Consider the following 18,281-nt stretch of genomic DNA (forward strand, 5'->3'; position numbering starts at 1 on the left):
AGCAGATAATTTCAAAAACAGAAGTGGGAACTAGGGTAAGGCCTGGATTCCCTTTATTTGTCCGGTGTCCTTGGTGGCCTTGTTTGGAATTACATTACAGTTTTCTGTTGAGAAAACGTTGCAGCGGTGGACTTTAAACCCACATCTCTGAAAGAATGGATCCTTAAATCCAGTACTCTGGACAGCTCGGCCACATTACCCACTGTTAAAATGGACTGCTGGGTCGTCGCCCTTGCTCAGCCCAACTTTCCTTGTTTACCATCAAGGCTTTGAAATGAACAACCACTGGAAGGAGGTGCAACTGCCAGCACAAGAGCACAGGACTTGGTAGCTGGTTGGTTAAGGCGATGGACTACACTATTGAGTTGGAACCCCATCCGTGACACACAACATTTGTTCTTTTCTCCCTTGCATGGCCCTACATGAAAGTAAAAACGCTGAAATAAAGCAGAACATGTGACAGCTTGCGCAAACAAACTCAATAAAGATGGCAGTGGTGGGATTTGAACCCACGCCTCCTTAGAGACTGGAGCCTAAATCCAGCGCCTTAGACCGCTCGGCCACACTACCCAGCTCTGGAAAAATATTCACACTTTCTCGTCAGTTACCTAGGGCGTCTGCACTTCCTTGTATTTTAGTCTTCTTTTTCATTTTCTTCTTTAAAATATTTATGTATCTCATGTTGCTGTTTCTTCCGTCATCTTTTTTGATTCTCTTTTTAAAAATCTTAATTTATCTCATGTTGCTCTTTCTGCATTGTGTACACTGAAAATTTGTTTCTGCTTTTATGTCTGAAGCAGATTGAATTTGAAAAACACAGCAGATAATTTCAAAAACAGAAGTGGGAACTAGGGTAAGGCCTGGATTCCCTTTATTTGTCTGGTGTCCTTGGTGGCCTTGTTTGGAATTACATTACAGTTTTCTGTTGAGAAAACGTTGCAGCGGTGGACTTTAAACCCACATCTCTGAAAGAATGGATCCTTAAATCCAGTACTCTGGACAGCTCGGCCACATTACCCACTGTTAAAATGGACTGCTGGGTCGTCGCCTTGCTCAGCCCAACTTTCCTTGTTTACCATCAAGGCTTTGAAATGAACAACCACTGGAAGGAGGTGCAACTGCCAGCACAAGAGCACAGGACTTGGTAGCTGGTTGGTTAAGGCGATGGACTACACTATTGAGTTGGAACCCCATCCGTGACACACAACATTTGTTCTTTTCTCCCTTGCATGGCCCTACATGAAAGTAAAAACGCTGAAATAAAGCAGAACATGTGACAGCTTGCGCAAACAAACTCAATAAAGATGGCAGTGGTGGGATTTGAACCCACGCCTCCTTAGAGACTGGAGCCTTAATCCAGCGCCTTAGACCGCTCGGCCACACTACCCAGCTCTGGAAAAATATTCACACTTTCTCGTCAGTTACCTAGGGCGTCTGCACTTCCTTGTATTTTAGTCTTCTTTTTCATTTTCTTCTTTAAAATATTTATGTATCTCATGTTGCTCTTGCTTCCGTCATCTTTTTTTGATTCTCTTTTTAAAAATCTTAATTTATCTCATGTTGCTCTTTCTTGCATTGTGTACACTGAAAATTTGTTTCTGCTTTTATGTCTGAAGCAGATTGAATTTGAAAAACACAGCAGATAATTTCAAAAACAGAAGTGGGAACTAGGGTAAGGCCTGGATTCCTTTATTTGTCCGGTGTCCTTGGTGGCCTTGTTTGGAATTACATTACAGTTTTCTGTTGAGAAAACGTTGCAGCGGTGGACTTTAAACCCACATCTCTGAAAGAATGGATCCTTAAATCCAGTACTCTGGACAGCTCGGCCACATTACCCACTGTTAAAATGGACTGCTGGGTCGTCGCCTTGCTCAGCCCAACTTTCCTTGTTTACCATCAAGGCTTTGACATGAACAACCACCGGAAGGAGGTGCAACTGCCAGCACAAGAGCACAGGACTTGGTAGCTGGTTGGTTAAGGCGATGGACTACACTATTGAGTTGGAACCCCATCCGTGACACACAACATTTGTTCTTTTCTCCCTTGCATGGCCCTACATGAAAGTAAAAACGCTGAAATAAAGCAGAACATGTGACAGCTTGCGCAAACAAACTCAATAAAGATGGCAGTGGTGGGATTTGAACCCACGCCTCCTTAGAGACTGGAGCCTTAATCCAGCGCCTTAGACCGCTCGGCCACACTACCCAGCTCTGGAAAAATATTCACACTTTCTCGTCAGTTACCTAGGGCGTCTGCACTTCCTTGTATTTTAGTCTTCTTTTTCATTTTCTTCTTTAAAATATTTATGTATCTCATGTTGCTCTTGCTTCCGTCATCTTTTTTTGATTCTCTTTTTAAAAATCTTAATTTATCTCATGTTGCTCTTTCTTGCATTGTGTACACTGAAAATGTGTTTCTGCTTTTATGTCTGAAGCAGATTGAATTTGGAAAACACGGCAGATAATTTCAAAAACAGACGTGGGAATTAGGGTAAAGGCTGGATTCCTTTTATTTGTCCGGTGTCCTTGGTGGCCTTGTTTGGAATTACATTACAGTTTTCTGTTGAGAAAACGTTGCAGCGGTGGACTTTAAACCCACATCTCTGAAAGAATGGATCCTTAAATCCAGTACTCTGGACAGCTCGGCCACATTACCCACTGTTAAAATGGACTGCTGGGTCGTCGCCTTGCTCAGCCCAACTTTCCTTGTTTACCATCAAGGCTTTGACATGAACAACCACTGGAAGGAGGTGCAACTGCCAGCACAAGAGCACAGGACTTGGTAGCTGGTTGGTTAAGGCGATGGACTACACTATTGAGTTGGAACCCCATCCGTGACACACAACATTTGTTCTTTTCTCCCTTGCATGGCCCTACATGAAAGTAAAAACGCTGAAATAAAGCAGAACATGTGACAGCTTGCGCAAACAAACTCAATAAAGATGGCAGTGGTGGGATTTGAACCCACGCCTCCTTAGAGACTGGAGCCTTAATCCAGCGCCTTAGACCGCTCGGCCACACTACCCAGCTCTGGAAAAATTTTCACACTTTCTCGTCAGTTACCTAGGCGTCTGCACTTCCTTGTATTTTCGTCCTCTTTTTCATTTTCTTCTTTAAAATTTTTATGTATCTCATGTTGCTCTTGCTTCCGTCATCTTTTTTTTATTCTCTTTTTAAAAATCTTAATTTATCTCATGTTGCTCTTTCTTGCATTGTGTACACAAGCAGATTGAATTTGAAAAACACAGCAGATAATTTCAAAAACAGAAGTGGGAACTAGGGTAAGGCCTGGATTCCCTTTATTTGTCCGGTGTCCTTGGTGACCTTGTTTGGAATTACGTTACAGTTTTCTGTTGAGAAAACATTGCAGCGGTGGACTTTAAGCCCACATCTCTGAAAGAATGGATCCTTAAATCCAGTACTCTGGACAGCTCGGCCACATTACCCACTGTTAAAATGGACTGCTGGGTCGTCGCCTTGCTCAGCCCAACTTTCCTTGTTTACCATCAAGGCTTTGACATGAACAACCACCGGAAGGAGGTGCAACTGCCAGCACAAGAGCACAGGACTTGGTAGCTGGTTGGTTAAGGCGATGGACTACACTATTGAGTTGGAACCCCATCCGTGACACACAACATTTGTTCTTTTCTCCCTTGCATGGCCCTACATGAAAGTAAAAACGCTGAAATAAAGCAGAACATGTGACAGCTTGCGCAAACAAACTCAATAAAGATGGCAGTGGTGGGATTTGAACCCACGCCTCCTTAGAGACTGGAGCCTTAATCCAGCGCCTTAGACCGCTCGGCCACACTACCCAGCTCTGGAAAAATATTCACACTTTCTCGTCAGTTACCTAGGGCGTCTGCACTTCCTTGTATTTTAGTCTTCTTTTTCATTTTCTTCTTTAAAATATTTATGTATCTCATGTTGCTCTTGCTTCCGTCATCTTTTTTGATTCTCTTTTTAAAAATCTTAATTTATCTCATGTTGCTCTTTCTTGCATTGTGTACACTGAAAATTTGTTTCTGCTTTTATGTCTGAAGCAGATTGAATTTGAAAAACACAGCAGATAATTTCAAAAACAGAAGTGGGAACTAGGGTAAGGCCTGGATTCCCTTTATTTGTCTGGTGTCCTTGGTGGCCTTGTTTGGAATTACATTACAGTTTTCTGTTGAGAAAACGTTGCAGCGGTGGACTTTAAACCCACATCTCTGAAAGAATGGATCCTTAAATCCAGTACTCTGGACAGCTCGGCCACATTACCCACTGTTAAAATGGACTGCTGGGTCGTCGCCTTGCTCAGCCCAACTTTCCTTGTTTACCATCAAGGCTTTGAAATGAACAACCACCGGAAGGAGGTGCAACTGCCAGCACAAGAGCACAGGACTTGGTAGCTGGTTGGTTAAGGCGATGGACTACACTATTGAGTTGGAACCCCATCCGTGACACACAACATTTGTTCTTTTCTCCCTTGCATGGCCCTACATGAAAGTAAAAACGCTGAAATAAAGCAGAACATGTGACAGCTTGCGCAAACAAACTCAATAAAGATGGCAGTGGTGGGATTTGAACCCACGCCTCCTTAGAGACTGGAGCCTTAATCCAGCGCCTTAGACCGCTCGGCCACACTACCCAGCTCTGGAAAAATATTCACACTTTCTCGTCAGTTACCTAGGGCGTCTGCACTTCCTTGTATTTTAGTCTTCTTTTTCATTTTCTTCTTTAAAATATTTATGTATCTCATGTTGCTCTTGCTTCCGTCATCTTTTTTGATTCTCTTTTTAAAAATCTTAATTTATCTCATGTTGCTCTTTCTTGCATTGTGTACACTGAAAATTTGTTTCTGCTTTTATGTCTGAAGCAGATTGAATTTGAAAAACACAGCAGATAATTTCAAAAACAGAAGTGGGAACTAGGGTAAGGCCTGGATTCCCTTTATTTGTCTGGTGTCCTTGGTGGCCTTGTTTGGAATTACATTACAGTTTTCTGTTGAGAAAACGTTGCAGCGGTGGACTTTAAACCCACATCTCTGAAAGAATGGATCCTTAAATCCAGTACTCTGGACAGCTCGGCCACATTACCCACTGTTAAAATGGACTGCTGGGTCGTCGCCTTGCTCAGCCCAACTTTCCTTGTTTACCATCAAGGCTTTGAAATGAACAACCACCGGAAGGAGGTGCAACTGCCAGCACAAGAGCACAGGACTTGGTAGCTGGTTGGTTAAGGCGATGGACTACACTATTGAGTTGGAACCCCATCCGTGACACACAACATTTGTTCTTTTCTCCCTTGCATGGCCCTACATGAAAGTAAAAACGCTGAAATAAAGCAGAACATGTGACAGCTTGCGCAAACAAACTCAATAAAGATGGCAGTGGTGGGATTTGAACCCACGCCTCCTTAGAGACTGGAGCCTTAATCCAGCGCCTTAGACCGCTCGGCCACACTACCCAGCTCTGGAAAAATATTCACACTTTCTCGTCAGTTACCTAGGCGTCTGCACTTCCTTGTATTTTAGTCTTCTTTTTCATTTTCTTCTTTAAAATATTTATGTATCTCATGTTGCTCTTGCTTCCGTCATCTTTTTTTGATTCTCTTTTTAAAAATCTTAATTTATCTCATGTTGCTCTTTCTTGCATTGTGTACACTGAAAATTTGTTTCTGCTTTTATGTCTGAAGCAGATTGAATTTGAAAAACACAGCAGATAATTTCAAAAACAGAAGTGGGAACTAGGGTAAGGCCTGGATTCCTTTATTTGTCTGGTGTCCTTGGTGGCCTTGTTTGGAATTACATTACAGTTTTCTGTTGAGAAAACGTTGCAGCGGTGGACTTTAAACCCACATCTCTGAAAGAATGGATCCTTAAATCCAGTACTCTGGACAGCTCGGCCACATTACCCACTGTTAAAATGGACTGCTGGGTCGTCGCCTTGCTCAGCCCAACTTTCCTTGTTTACCATCAAGGCTTTGAAATGAACAACCACCGGAAGGAGGTGCAACTGCCAGCACAAGAGCACAGGACTTGGTAGCTGGTTGGTTAAGGCGATGGACTACACTATTGAGTTGGAACCCCATCCGTGACACACAACATTTGTTCTTTTCTCCCTTGCATGGCCCTACATGAAAGTAAAAACGCTGAAATAAAGCAGAACATGTGACAGCTTGCGCAAACAAACTCAATAAAGATGGCAGTGGTGGGATTTGAACCCACGCCTCCTTAGAGACTGGAGCCTTAATCCAGCGCCTTAGACCGCTCGGCCACACTACCCAGCTCTGGAAAAATATTCACACTTTTCGTCAGTTACCTAGGCGTCTGCACTTCCTTGTATTTTAGTCTTCTTTTTCATTTTCTTCTTTAAAATATTTATGTATCTCATGTTGCTCTTGCTTCCGTCATCTTTTTTGATTCTCTTTTTAAAAATCTTAATTTATCTCATGTTGCTCTTTCTTGCATTGTGTACACTGAAAATTTGTTTCTGCTTTTATGTCTGAAGCAGATTGAATTTGAAAAACACAGCAGATAATTTCAAAAACAGAAGTGGGAACTAGGGTAAGGCCTGGATTCCCTTTATTTGTCTGGTGTCCTTGGTGGCCTTGTTTGAATTACATTACAGTTTTCTGTTGAGAAAACGTTGCAGCGGTGGACTTTAAACCCACATCTCTGAAAGAATGGATCCTTAAATCCAGTACTCTGGACAGCTCGGCCACATTACCCACTGTTAAAATGGACTGCTGGGTCATCGCCTTGCTCAGCCCAACTTTCCTTGTTTACCATCAAGGCTTTGAAATGAACAACCACCAGAAGGAGGTGCAACTGCCAGCACAAGAGCACAGGACTTGGTAGCTGGTTGGTTAAGGCGATGGACTACACTATTGAGTTGGAACCCCATCCGTGACACACAACATTTGTTCTTTTCTCCCTTGCATGGCCCTACATGAAAGTAAAAACGCTGAAATAAAGCAGAACATGTGACAGCTTGCGCAAACAAACTCAATAAAGATGGCAGTGGTGGGATTTGAACCCACGCCTCCTTAGAGACTGGAGCCTTAATCCAGCGCCTTAGACCGCTCGGCCACACTACCCAGCTCTGGAAAAATATTCACACTTTTCGTCAGTTACCTAGGCGTCTGCACTTCCTTGTATTTTAGTCTTCTTTTTCATTTTCTTCTTTAAAATATTTATGTATCTCATGTTGCTCTTGCTTCCGTCATCTTTTTTGATTCTCTTTTTAAAAATCTTAATTTATCTCATGTTGCTCTTTCTTGCATTGTGTACACTGAAAATTTGTTTCTGCTTTTATGTCTGAAGCAGATTGAATTTGAAAAACACAGCAGATAATTTCAAAAACAGAAGTGGGAACTAGGGTAAGGCCTGGATTCCCTTTATTTGTCTGGTGTCCTTGGTGGCCTTGTTTGGAATTACATTACAGTTTTCTGTTGAGAAAACGTTGCAGCGGTGGACTTTAAACCCACATCTCTGAAAGAATGGATCCTTAAATCCAGTACTCTGGACAGCTCGGCCACATTACCCACTGTTAAAATGGACTGCTGGGTCGTCGCCTTGCTCAGCCCAACTTTCCTTGTTTACCATCAAGGCTTTGAAATGAACAACCACCGGAAGGAGGTGCAACTGCCAGCACAAGAGCACAGGACTTGGTAGCTGGTTGGTTAAGGCGATGGACTACACTATTGAGTTGGAACCCCATCCGTGACACACAACATTTGTTCTTTTCTCCCTTGCATGGCCCTACATGAAAGTAAAAACGCTGAAATAAAGCAGAACATGTGACAGCTTGCGCAAACAAACTCAATAAAGATGGCAGTGGTGGGATTTGAACCCACGCCTCCTTAGAGACTGGAGCCTTAATCCAGCGCCTTAGACCGCTCGGCCACACTACCCAGCTCTGGAAAAATATTCACACTTTCTCGTCAGTTACCTAGGCGTCTGCACTTCCTTGTATTTTAGTCTTCTTTTTCATTTTCTTCTTTAAAATATTTATGTATCTCATGTTGCTCTTGCTTCCGTCATCTTTTTTTGATTCTCTTTTTAAAAATCTTAATTTATCTCATGTTGCTCTTTCTTGCATTGTGTACACTGAAAATTTGTTTCTGCTTTTATGTCTGAAGCAGATTGAATTTGAAAAACACAGCAGATAATTTCAAAAACAGAAGTGGGAACTAGGGTAAGGCCTGGATTCCCTTTATTTGTCCGGTGTCCTTGGTGGCCTTGTTTGGAATTACATTACAGTTTTCTGTTGAGAAAACGTTGCAGCGGTGGACTTTAAACCCACATCTCTGAAAGAATGGATCCTTAAATCCAGTACTCTGGACAGCTCGGCCACATTACCCACTGTTAAAATGGACTGCTGGGTCGTCGCCTTGCTCAGCCCAACTTTCCTTGTTTACCATCAAGGCTTTGAAATGAACAACCACCGGAAGGAGGTGCAACTGCCAGCACAAGAGCACAGGACTTGGTAGCTGGTTGGTTAAGGCGATGGACTACACTATTGAGTTGGAACCCCATCCGTGACACACAACATTTGTTCTTTTCTCCCTTGCATGGCCCTACATGAAAGTAAAAACGCTGAAATAAAGCAGAACATGTGACAGCTTGCGCAAACAAACTCAATAAAGATGGCAGTGGTGGGATTTGAACCCACGCCTCCTTAGAGACTGGAGCCTTAATCCAGCGCCTTAGACCGCTCGGCCACACTACCCAGCTCTGGAAAAATATTCACACTTTCTCGTCAGTTACCTAGGCGTCTGCACTTCCTTGTATTTTAGTCTTCTTTTTCATTTTCTTCTTTAAAATATTTATGTATCTCATGTTGCTCTTGCTTCCGTCATCTTTTTTGATTCTCTTTTTAAAAATCTTAATTTATCTCATGTTGCTCTTTCTTGCATTGTGTACACTGAAAATTTGTTTCTGCTTTTATGTCTGAAGCAGATTGAATTTGAAAAACACAGCAGATAATTTCAAAAACAGAAGTGGGAACTAGGGTAAGGCCTGGATTCCCTTTATTTGTCTGGTGTCCTTGGTGGCCTTGTTTGGAATTACATTACAGTTTTCTGTTGAGAAAACGTTGCAGCGGTGGACTTTAAACCCACATCTCTGAAAGAATGGATCCTTAAATCCAGTACTCTGGACAGCTCGGCCACATTACCCACTGTTAAAATGGACTGCTGGGTCGTCGCCTTGCTCAGCCCAACTTTCCTTGTTTACCATCAAGGCTTTGAAATGAACAACCACCGGAAGGAGGTGCAACTGCCAGCACAAGAGCACAGGACTTGGTAGCTGGTTGGTTAAGGCGATGGACTACACTATTGAGTTGGAACCCCATCCGTGACACACAACATTTGTTCTTTTCTCCCTTGCATGGCCCTACATGAAAGTAAAAACGCTGAAATAAAGCAGAACATGTGACAGCTTGCGCAAACAAACTCAATAAAGATGGCAGTGGTGGGATTTGAACCCACGCCTCCTTAGAGACTGGAGCCTTAATCCAGCGCCTTAGACCGCTCGGCCACACTACCCAGCTCTGGAAAAATATTCACACTTTCTCGTCAGTTACCTAGGGCGTCTGCACTTCCTTGTATTTTAGTCTTCTTTTTCATTTTCTTCTTTAAAATATTTATGTATCTCATGTTGCTCTTGCTTCCGTCATCTTTTTTGATTCTCTTTTTAAAAATCTTAATTTATCTCATGTTGCTCTTTCTTGCATTGTGTACACTGAAAATTTGTTTCTGCTTTTATGTCTGAAGCAGATTGAATTTGAAAAACACAGCAGATAATTTCAAAAACAGAAGTGGGAACTAGGGTAAGGCCTGGATTCCCTTTATTTGTCTGGTGTCCTTGGTGGCCTTGTTTGGAATTACATTACAGTTTTCTGTTGAGAAAACGTTGCAGCGGTGGACTTTAAACCCACATCTCTGAAAGAATGGATCCTTAAATCCAGTACTCTGGACAGCTCGGCCACATTACCCACTGTTAAAATGGACTGCTGGGTCGTCGCCTTGCTCAGCCCAACTTTCCTTGTTTACCATCAAGGCTTTGAAATGAACAACCACCGGAAGGAGGTGCAACTGCCAGCACAAGAGCACAGGACTTGGTAGCTGGTTGGTTAAGGCGATGGACTACACTATTGAGTTGGAACCCCATCCGTGACACACAACATTTGTTCTTTTCTCCCTTGCATGGCCCTACATGAAAGTAAAAACGCTGAAATAAAGCAGAACATGTGACAGCTTGCGCAAACAAACTCAATAAAGATGGCAGTGGTGGGATTTGAACCCACGCCTCCTTAGAGACTGGAGCCTTAATCCAGCGCCTTAGACCGCTCGGCCACACTACCCAGCTCTGGAAAAATATTCACACTTTCTCGTCAGTTACCTAGGGCGTCTGCACTTCCTTGTATTTTAGTCTTCTTTTTCATTTTCTTCTTTAAAATATTTATGTATCTCATGTTGCTCTTGCTTCCGTCATCTTTTTTTGATTCTCTTTTTAAAAATCTTAATTTATCTCATGTTGCTCTTTCTTGCATTGTGTACACTGAAAATTTGTTTCTGCTTTTATGTCTGAAGCAGATTGAATTTGAAAAACACAGCAGATAATTTCAAAAACAGAAGTGGGAACTAGGGTAAGGCCTGGATTCCCTTTATTTGTCTGGTGTCCTTGGTGGCCTTGTTTGGAATTACATTACAGTTTTCTGTTGAGAAAACGTTGCAGCGGTGGACTTTAAACCCACATCTCTGAAAGAATGGATCCTTAAATCCAGTACTCTGGACAGCTCGGCCACATTACCCACTGTTAAAATGGACTGCTGGGTCGTCGCCTTGCTCAGCCCAACTTTCCTTGTTTACCATCAAGGCTTTGAAATGAACAACCACCGGAAGGAGGTGCAACTGCCAGCACAAGAGCACAGGACTTGGTAGCTGGTTGGTTAAGGCGATGGACTACACTATTGAGTTGGAACCCCATCCGTGACACACAACATTTGTTCTTTTCTCCCTTGCATGGCCCTACATGAAAGTAAAAACGCTGAAATAAAGCAGAACATGTGACAGCTTGCGCAAACAAACTCAATAAAGATGGCAGTGGTGGGATTTGAACCCACGCCTCCTTAGAGACTGGAGCCTTAATCCAGCGCCTTAGACCGCTCGGCCACACTACCCAGCTCTGGAAAAATATTCACACTTTCTCGTCAGTTACCTAGGGCGTCTGCACTTCCTTGTATTTTAGTCTTCTTTTTCATTTTCTTCTTTAAAATATTTATGTATCTCATGTTGCTCTTGCTTCCGTCATCTTTTTTGATTCTCTTTTTAAAAATCTTAATTTATCTCATGTTGCTCTTTCTTGCATTGTGTACACTGAAAATTTGTTTCTGCTTTTATGTCTGAAGCAGATTGAATTTGAAAAACACAGCAGATAATTTCAAAAACAGAAGTGGGAACTAGGGTAAGGCCTGGATTCCCTTTATTTGTCCGGTGTCCTTGGTGGCCTTGTTTGGAATTACATTACAGTTTTCTGTTGAGAAAACGTTGCAGCGGTGGACTTTAAACCCACATCTCTGAAAGAATGGATCCTTAAATCCAGTACTCTGGACAGCTCGGCCACATTACCCACTGTTAAAATGGACTGCTGGGTCATCGCCTTGCTCAGCCCAACTTTCCTTGTTTACCATCAAGGCTTTGAAATGAACAACCACCAGAAGGAGGTGCAACTGCCAGCACAAGAGCACAGGACTTGGTAGCTGGTTGGTTAAGGCGATGGACTACACTATTGAGTTGGAACCCCATCCGTGACACACAACATTTGTTCTTTTCTCCCTTGCATGGCCCTACATGAAAGTAAAAACGCTGAAATAAAGCAGAACATGTGACAGCTTGCGCAAACAAACTCAATAAAGATGGCAGTGGTGGGATTTGAACCCACGCCTCCTTAGAGACTGGAGCCTTAATCCAGCGCCTTAGACCGCTCGGCCACACTACCCAGCTCTGGAAAAATATTCACACTTTCTCGTCAGTTACCTAGGGCGTCTGCACTTCCTTGTATTTTAGTCTTCTTTTTCATTTTCTTCTTTAAAATATTTATGTATCTCATGTTGCTCTTGCTTCCGTCATCTTTTTTGATTCTCTTTTTAAAAATCTTAATTTATCTCATGTTGCTCTTTCTTGCATTGTGTACACTGAAAATTTGTTTCTGCTTTTATGTCTGAAGCAGATTGAATTTGAAAAACACAGCAGATAATTTCAAAAACAGAAGTGGGAACTAGGGTAAGGCCTGGATTCCCTTTATTTGTCCGGTGTCCTTGGTGGCCTTGTTTGGAATTACATTACAGTTTTCTGTTGAGAAAACGTTGCAGCGGTGGACTTTAAACCCACATCTCTGAAAGAATGGATCCTTAAATCCAGTACTCTGGACAGCTCGGCCACATTACCCACTGTTAAAATGGACTGCTGGGTCGTCGCCTTGCTCAGCCCAACTTTCCTTGTTTACCATCAAGGCTTTGAAATGAACAACCACTGGAAGGAGGTGCAACTGCCAGCACAAGAGCACAGGACTTGGTAGCTGGTTGGTTAAGGCGATGGACTACACTATTGAGTTGGAACCCCATCCGTGACACACAACATTTGTTCTTTTCTCCCTTGCATGGCCCTACATGAAAGTAAAAACGCTGAAATAAAGCAGAACATGTGACAGCTTGCGCAAACAAACTCAATAAAGATGGCAGTGGTGGGATTTGAACCCACGCCTCCTTAGAGACTGGAGCCTTAATCCAGCGCCTTAGACCGCTCGGCCACACTACCCAGCTCTGGAAAAATATTCACACTTTCTCGTCAGTTACCTAGGCGTCTGCACTTCCTTGTATTTTAGTCTTCTTTTTCATTTTCTTCTTTAAAATATTTATGTATCTCATGTTGCTCTTGCTTCCGTCATCTTTTTTTGATTCTCTTTTTAAAAATCTTAATTTATCTCATGTTGCTCTTTCTTGCATTGTGTACACTGAAAATTTGTTTCTGCTTTTATGTCTGAAGCAGATTGAATTTGAAAAACACAGCAGATAATTTCAAAAACAGAAGTGGGAACTAGGGTAAGGCCTGGATTCCCTTTATTTGTCCGGTGTCCTTGGTGGCCTTGTTTGGAATTACATTACAGTTTTCTGTTGAGAAAACGTTGCAGCGGTGGACTTTAAACCCACATCTCTGAAAGAATGGATCCTTAAATCCAGTACTCTGGACAGCTCGGCCACATTACCCACTGTTAAAATGGACTGCTGGGTCATCGCCTTGCTCAGCCCAACTTTCCTTGTTTACCATCAAGGCTTTGAAATGAACAACCACCAGAAGGAGGTGCAACTGCCAGCACAAGAGCACAGGACTTGGTAGCTGGTTGGTTAAGGCGATGGACTACACTATTGAGTTGGAACCCCATCCGTGACACACAACATTTGTTCTTTTCTCCCTTGCATGGCCCTACATGAAAGTAAAAACGCTGAAATAAAGCAGAACATGTGACAGCTTGCGCAAACAAACTCAATAAAGATGGCAGTGGTGGGATTTGAACCCACGCCTCCTTAGAGACTGGAGCCTTAATCCAGCGCCTTAGACCGCTCGGCCACACTACCCAGCTCTGGAAAATATTCACACTTTCTCGTCAGTTACCTAGGGCGTCTGCACTTCCTTGTATTTTAGTCTCTTTTTCATTTTCTTCTTTAAAATATTTATGTATCTCATGTTGCTCTTGCTTCCGTCATCTTTTTTTGATTCTCTTTTTAAAAATCTTAATTTATCTCATGTTGCTCTTTCTTGCATTGTGTACACTGAAAATTTGTTTCTGCTTTTATGTCTGAAGCAGATTGAATTTGAAAAACACAGCAGATAATTTCAAAAACAGAAGTGGGAACTAGGGTAAGGCCTGGATTCCCTTTATTTGTCCGGTGTCCTTGGTGGCCTTGTTTGGAATTACATTACAGTTTTCTGTTGAGAAAACGTTGCAGCGGTGGACTTTAAACCCACATCTCTGAAAGAATGGATCCTTAAATCCAGTACTCTGGACAGCTCGGCCACATTACCCACTGTTAAAATGGACTGCTGGGTCGTCGCCTTGCTCAGCCCAACTTTCCTTGTTTACCATCAAGGCTTTGAAATGAACAACCACTGGAAGGAGGTGCAACTGCCAGCACAAGAGCACAGGACTTGGTAGCTGGTTGGTTAAGGCGATGGACTACACTATTGAGTTGGAACCCCATCCGTGACACACAACATTTGTTCTTTTCTCCCTTGCATGGCCCTACATGAAAGTAAAAACGCTGAAATAAAGCAGAACATGTGACAGCTTGCGCAAACAAACTCAATAAAGATGGCAGTGGTGGGATTTGAACCCACGCCTCCTTAGAGACTGGAGCCTTAATCCAGCGCCTTAGACCGCTCGGCCACACTACCCAGCTCTGGAAAAATATTCACACTTTCTCGTCAGTTACCTAGGGCGTCTGCACTTCCTTGTATTTTAGTCTTCTTTTTCATTTTCTTCTTTAAAATATTTATGTATCTCATGTTGCTCTTTCTTCCGTCATCTTTTTTTGATTCTCTTTTTAAAAATCTTAATTTATCTCATGTTGCTCTTTCTTGCATTGTGTACACTGAAAATTTGTTTCTGCTTTTATGTCTGAAGCAGATTGAATTTGAAAAACACAGCAGATAATTTCAAAAACAGAAGTGGGAACTAGGGTAAGGCCTGGATTCCCTTTATTTGTCCGGTGTCCTTGGTGGCCTTGTTTGGAATTACATTACAGTTTTCTGTTGAGAAAACGTTGCAGCGGTGGACTTTAAACCCACATCTCTGAAAGAATGGATCCTTAAATCCAGTACTCTGGACAGCTCGGCCACATTACCCACTGTTAAAATGGACTGCTGGGTCGTCGCCTTGCTCAGCCCAACTTTCCTTGTTTACCATCAAGGCTTTGAAATGAACAACCACTGGAAGGAGGTGCAACTGCCAGCACAAGAGCACAGGACTTGGTAGCTGGTTGGTTAAGGCGATGGACTACACTATTGAGTTGGAACCCCATCCGTGACACACAACATTTGTTCTTTTCTCCCTTGCATGGCCCTACATGAAAGTAAAAACGCTGAAATAAAGCAGAACATGTGACAGCTTGCGCAAACAAACTCAATAAAGATGGCAGTGGTGGGATTTGAACCCACGCCTCCTTAGAGACTGGAGCCTTAATCCAGCGCCTTAGACCGCTCGGCCACACTACCCAGCTCTGGAAAAATATTCACACTTTCTCGTCAGTTCCTAGGGCGTCTGCACTTCCTTGTATTTTAGTCTTCTTTTTCATTTTCTTCTTTAAAATATTTATGTATCTCATGTTGCTCTTGCTTCCGTCATCTTTTTTGATTCTCTTTTTAAAAATCTTAATTTATCTCATGTTGCTCTTTCTTGCATTGTGTACACTGAAAATTTGTTTCTGCTTTTATGTCTGAAGCAGATTGAATTTGAAAAACACAGCAGATAATTTCAAAAACAGAAGTGGGAACTAGGGTAAGGCCTGGATTCCCTTTATTTGTCCGGTGTCCTTGGTGGCCTTGTTTGGAATTACATTACAGTTTTCTGTTGAGAAAACGTTGCAGCGGTGGACTTTAAACCCACATCTCTGAAAGAATGGATCCTTAAATCCAGTACTCTGGACAGCTCGGCCACATTACCCACTGTTAAAATGGACTGCTGGGTCGTCGCCTTGCTCAGCCCAACTTTCCTTGTTTACCATCAAGGCTTTGAAATGAACAACCACTGGAAGGAGGTGCAACTGCCAGCACAAGAGCACAGGACTTGGTAGCTGGTTGGTTAAGGCGATGGACTACACTATTGAGTTGGAACCCCATCCGTGACACACAACATTTGTTCTTTTCTCCCTTGCATGGCCCTACATGAAAGTAAAAACGCTGAAATAAAGCAGAACATGTGACAGCTTGCGCAAACAAACTCAATAAAGATGGCAGTGGTGGGATTTGAACCCACGCCTCCTTAGAGACTGGAGCCTTAATCCAGCGCCTTAGACCGCTCGGCCACACTACCCAGCTCTGGAAAAATATTCACACTTTCTCGTCAGTTACCTAGGGCGTCTGCACTTCCTTGTATTTTAGTCTTCTTTTTCATTTTCTTCTTTAAAATATTTATGTATCTCATGTTGCTCTTGCTTCCGTCATCTTTTTTTGATTCTCTTTTTAAAAATCTTAATTTATCTCATGTTGCTCTTTCTTGCATTGTGTACACTGAAAATTTGTTTCTGCTTTTATGTCTGAAGCAGATTGAATTTGAAAAACACAGCAGATAATTTCAAAAACAGAAGTGGGAACTAGGGTAAGGCCTGGATTCCCTTTATTTGTCTGGTGTCCTTGGTGGCCTTGTTTGGAATTACATTACAGTTTTCTGTTGAGAAAACGTTGCAGCGGTGGACTTTAAACCCACATCTCTGAAAGAATGGATCCTTAAATCCAGTACTCTGGACAGCTCGGCCACATTACCCACTGTTAAAATGGACTGCTGGGTCGTCGCCTTGCTCAGCCCAACTTTCCTTGTTTACCATCAAGGCTTTGAAATGAACAACCACTGGAAGGAGGTGCAACTGCCAGCACAAGAGCACAGGACTTGGTAGCTGGTTGGTTAAGGCGATGGACTACACTATTGAGTTGGAACCCCATCCGTGACACACAACATTTGTTCTTTTCTCCCTTGCATGGCCCTACATGAAAGTAAAAACGCTGAAATAAAGCAGAACATGTGACAGCTTGCGCAAAACAAACTCAATAAAGATGGCAGTGGTGGGATTTGAACCCACGCCTCCTTAGAGACTGGAGCCTTAATCCAGCGCCTTAGACCGCTCGGCCACACTACCCAGCTCTGGAAAAATATTCACACTTTCTCGTCAGTTACCTAGGGCGTCTGCACTTCCTTGTATTTTAGTCTTCTTTTTCATTTTCTTCTTTAAAATATTTATGTATCTCATGTTGCTCTTGCTTCCGTCATCTTTTTTGATTCTCTTTTTAAAAATCTTAATTTATCTCATGTTGCTCTTTCTTGCATTGTGTACACTGAAAATTTGTTTCTGCTTTTATGTCTGAAGCAGATTGAATTTGAAAAACACAGCAGATAATTTCAAAAACAGAAGTGGGAACTAGGGTAAGGCCTGGATTCCCTTTATTTGTCCGGTGTCCTTGGTGGCCTTGTTTGGAATTACATTACAGTTTTCTGTTGAGAAAACGTTGCAGCGGTGGACTTTAAACCCACATCTCTGAAAGAATGGATCCTTAAATCCAGTACTCTGGACAGCTCGGCCACATTACCCACTGTTAAAATGGACTGCTGGGTCGTCGCCTTGCTCAGCCCAACTTTCCTTGTTTACCATCAAGGCTTTGAAATGAACAACCACTGGAAGGAGGTGCAACTGCCAGCACAAGAGCACAGGACTTGGTAGCTGGTTGGTTAAGGCGATGGACTACACTATTGAGTTGGAACCCCATCCGTGACACACAACATTTGTTCTTTTCTCCCTTGCATGGCCCTACATGAAAGTAAAAACGCTGAAATAAAGCAGAACATGTGACAGCTTGCGCAAACAAACTCAATAAAGATGGCAGTGGTGGGATTTGAACCCACGCCTCCTTAGAGACTGGAGCCTTAATCCAGCGCCTTAGACCGCTCGGCCACACTACCCAGCTCTGGAAAAATATTCACACTTTCTCGTCAGTTACCTAGGGCGTCTGCACTTCCTTGTATTTTAGTCTTCTTTTTCATTTTTCTTTAAAATATTTATGTATCTCATGTTGCTCTTGCTTCCGTCATCTTTTTTTGATTCTCTTTTTAAAAATCTTAATTTATCTCATGTTGCTCTTTCTTGCATTGTGTACACTGAAAATTTGTTTCTGCTTTTATGTCTGAAGCAGATTGAATTTGAAAAACACAGCAGATAATTTCAAAAACAGAAGTGGGAACTAGGGTAAGGCCTGGATTCCCTTTATTTGTCCGGTGTCCTTGGTGGCCTTGTTTGGAATTACATTACAGTTTTCTGTTGAGAAAACGTTGCAGCGGTGGACTTTAAACCCACATCTCTGAAAGAATGGATCCTTAAATCCAGTACTCTGGACAGCTCGGCCACATTACCCACTGTTAAAATGGACTGCTGGGTCGTCGCCTTGCTCAGCCCAACTTTCCTTGTTTACCATCAAGGCTTTGAAATGAACAACCACTGGAAGGAGGTGCAACTGCCAGCACAAGAGCAC

General features: G+C 42.6%; 22 non-coding genes across 22 annotated transcripts; all 22 read right to left on the reverse strand.

The window, feature by feature from the left end:
* Nucleotides 1-488: 488 nt before the first annotated feature.
* Nucleotides 489-570, reverse strand: trnal-uag (transfer RNA leucine (anticodon UAG)). The gene has a single exon. It is a non-coding gene; the product is annotated as a tRNA-Leu (tRNA).
* A 735-nt stretch (nucleotides 571-1,305) lies between these two features.
* Nucleotides 1,306-1,387, reverse strand: trnal-aag (transfer RNA leucine (anticodon AAG)). The gene has a single exon. It is a non-coding gene; the product is annotated as a tRNA-Leu (tRNA).
* A 736-nt stretch (nucleotides 1,388-2,123) lies between these two features.
* trnal-aag (transfer RNA leucine (anticodon AAG)) lies at nucleotides 2,124-2,205 on the reverse strand. Its single transcript has one exon. It is a non-coding gene; the product is annotated as a tRNA-Leu (tRNA).
* A 737-nt stretch (nucleotides 2,206-2,942) lies between these two features.
* On the reverse strand, nucleotides 2,943-3,024 carry trnal-aag (transfer RNA leucine (anticodon AAG)). Its single transcript has one exon. It is a non-coding gene; the product is annotated as a tRNA-Leu (tRNA).
* Nucleotides 3,025-3,732: 708 nt separating this feature from the next.
* On the reverse strand, nucleotides 3,733-3,814 carry trnal-aag (transfer RNA leucine (anticodon AAG)). The gene has a single exon. It is a non-coding gene; the product is annotated as a tRNA-Leu (tRNA).
* Nucleotides 3,815-4,550: 736 nt separating this feature from the next.
* On the reverse strand, nucleotides 4,551-4,632 carry trnal-aag (transfer RNA leucine (anticodon AAG)). Its single transcript has one exon. It is a non-coding gene; the product is annotated as a tRNA-Leu (tRNA).
* Nucleotides 4,633-5,368: 736 nt separating this feature from the next.
* trnal-aag (transfer RNA leucine (anticodon AAG)) lies at nucleotides 5,369-5,450 on the reverse strand. Its single transcript has one exon. It is a non-coding gene; the product is annotated as a tRNA-Leu (tRNA).
* A 735-nt stretch (nucleotides 5,451-6,185) lies between these two features.
* trnal-aag (transfer RNA leucine (anticodon AAG)) lies at nucleotides 6,186-6,267 on the reverse strand. Its single transcript has one exon. It is a non-coding gene; the product is annotated as a tRNA-Leu (tRNA).
* Nucleotides 6,268-7,000: 733 nt separating this feature from the next.
* Nucleotides 7,001-7,082, reverse strand: trnal-aag (transfer RNA leucine (anticodon AAG)). The gene has a single exon. It is a non-coding gene; the product is annotated as a tRNA-Leu (tRNA).
* Nucleotides 7,083-7,816: 734 nt separating this feature from the next.
* Nucleotides 7,817-7,898, reverse strand: trnal-aag (transfer RNA leucine (anticodon AAG)). The gene has a single exon. It is a non-coding gene; the product is annotated as a tRNA-Leu (tRNA).
* Nucleotides 7,899-8,634: 736 nt separating this feature from the next.
* Nucleotides 8,635-8,716, reverse strand: trnal-aag (transfer RNA leucine (anticodon AAG)). The gene has a single exon. It is a non-coding gene; the product is annotated as a tRNA-Leu (tRNA).
* Nucleotides 8,717-9,451: 735 nt separating this feature from the next.
* Nucleotides 9,452-9,533, reverse strand: trnal-aag (transfer RNA leucine (anticodon AAG)). Its single transcript has one exon. It is a non-coding gene; the product is annotated as a tRNA-Leu (tRNA).
* Nucleotides 9,534-10,269: 736 nt separating this feature from the next.
* Nucleotides 10,270-10,351, reverse strand: trnal-aag (transfer RNA leucine (anticodon AAG)). The gene has a single exon. It is a non-coding gene; the product is annotated as a tRNA-Leu (tRNA).
* A 737-nt stretch (nucleotides 10,352-11,088) lies between these two features.
* trnal-aag (transfer RNA leucine (anticodon AAG)) lies at nucleotides 11,089-11,170 on the reverse strand. The gene has a single exon. It is a non-coding gene; the product is annotated as a tRNA-Leu (tRNA).
* Nucleotides 11,171-11,906: 736 nt separating this feature from the next.
* On the reverse strand, nucleotides 11,907-11,988 carry trnal-aag (transfer RNA leucine (anticodon AAG)). The gene has a single exon. It is a non-coding gene; the product is annotated as a tRNA-Leu (tRNA).
* Nucleotides 11,989-12,724: 736 nt separating this feature from the next.
* On the reverse strand, nucleotides 12,725-12,806 carry trnal-aag (transfer RNA leucine (anticodon AAG)). Its single transcript has one exon. It is a non-coding gene; the product is annotated as a tRNA-Leu (tRNA).
* Nucleotides 12,807-13,542: 736 nt separating this feature from the next.
* trnal-aag (transfer RNA leucine (anticodon AAG)) lies at nucleotides 13,543-13,624 on the reverse strand. Its single transcript has one exon. It is a non-coding gene; the product is annotated as a tRNA-Leu (tRNA).
* Nucleotides 13,625-14,359: 735 nt separating this feature from the next.
* On the reverse strand, nucleotides 14,360-14,441 carry trnal-aag (transfer RNA leucine (anticodon AAG)). The gene has a single exon. It is a non-coding gene; the product is annotated as a tRNA-Leu (tRNA).
* A 737-nt stretch (nucleotides 14,442-15,178) lies between these two features.
* On the reverse strand, nucleotides 15,179-15,260 carry trnal-aag (transfer RNA leucine (anticodon AAG)). Its single transcript has one exon. It is a non-coding gene; the product is annotated as a tRNA-Leu (tRNA).
* Nucleotides 15,261-15,995: 735 nt separating this feature from the next.
* trnal-aag (transfer RNA leucine (anticodon AAG)) lies at nucleotides 15,996-16,077 on the reverse strand. Its single transcript has one exon. It is a non-coding gene; the product is annotated as a tRNA-Leu (tRNA).
* A 738-nt stretch (nucleotides 16,078-16,815) lies between these two features.
* trnal-aag (transfer RNA leucine (anticodon AAG)) lies at nucleotides 16,816-16,897 on the reverse strand. The gene has a single exon. It is a non-coding gene; the product is annotated as a tRNA-Leu (tRNA).
* Nucleotides 16,898-17,633: 736 nt separating this feature from the next.
* trnal-aag (transfer RNA leucine (anticodon AAG)) lies at nucleotides 17,634-17,715 on the reverse strand. Its single transcript has one exon. It is a non-coding gene; the product is annotated as a tRNA-Leu (tRNA).
* Nucleotides 17,716-18,281: the final 566 nt, after the last annotated feature.

Source organism: Oncorhynchus masou, unplaced genomic scaffold (assembly GCF_036934945.1).
Source record: "Oncorhynchus masou masou isolate Uvic2021 unplaced genomic scaffold, UVic_Omas_1.1 unplaced_scaffold_1164, whole genome shotgun sequence".
Taxonomy (NCBI): Eukaryota; Metazoa; Chordata; class Actinopteri; order Salmoniformes; family Salmonidae; genus Oncorhynchus; species Oncorhynchus masou.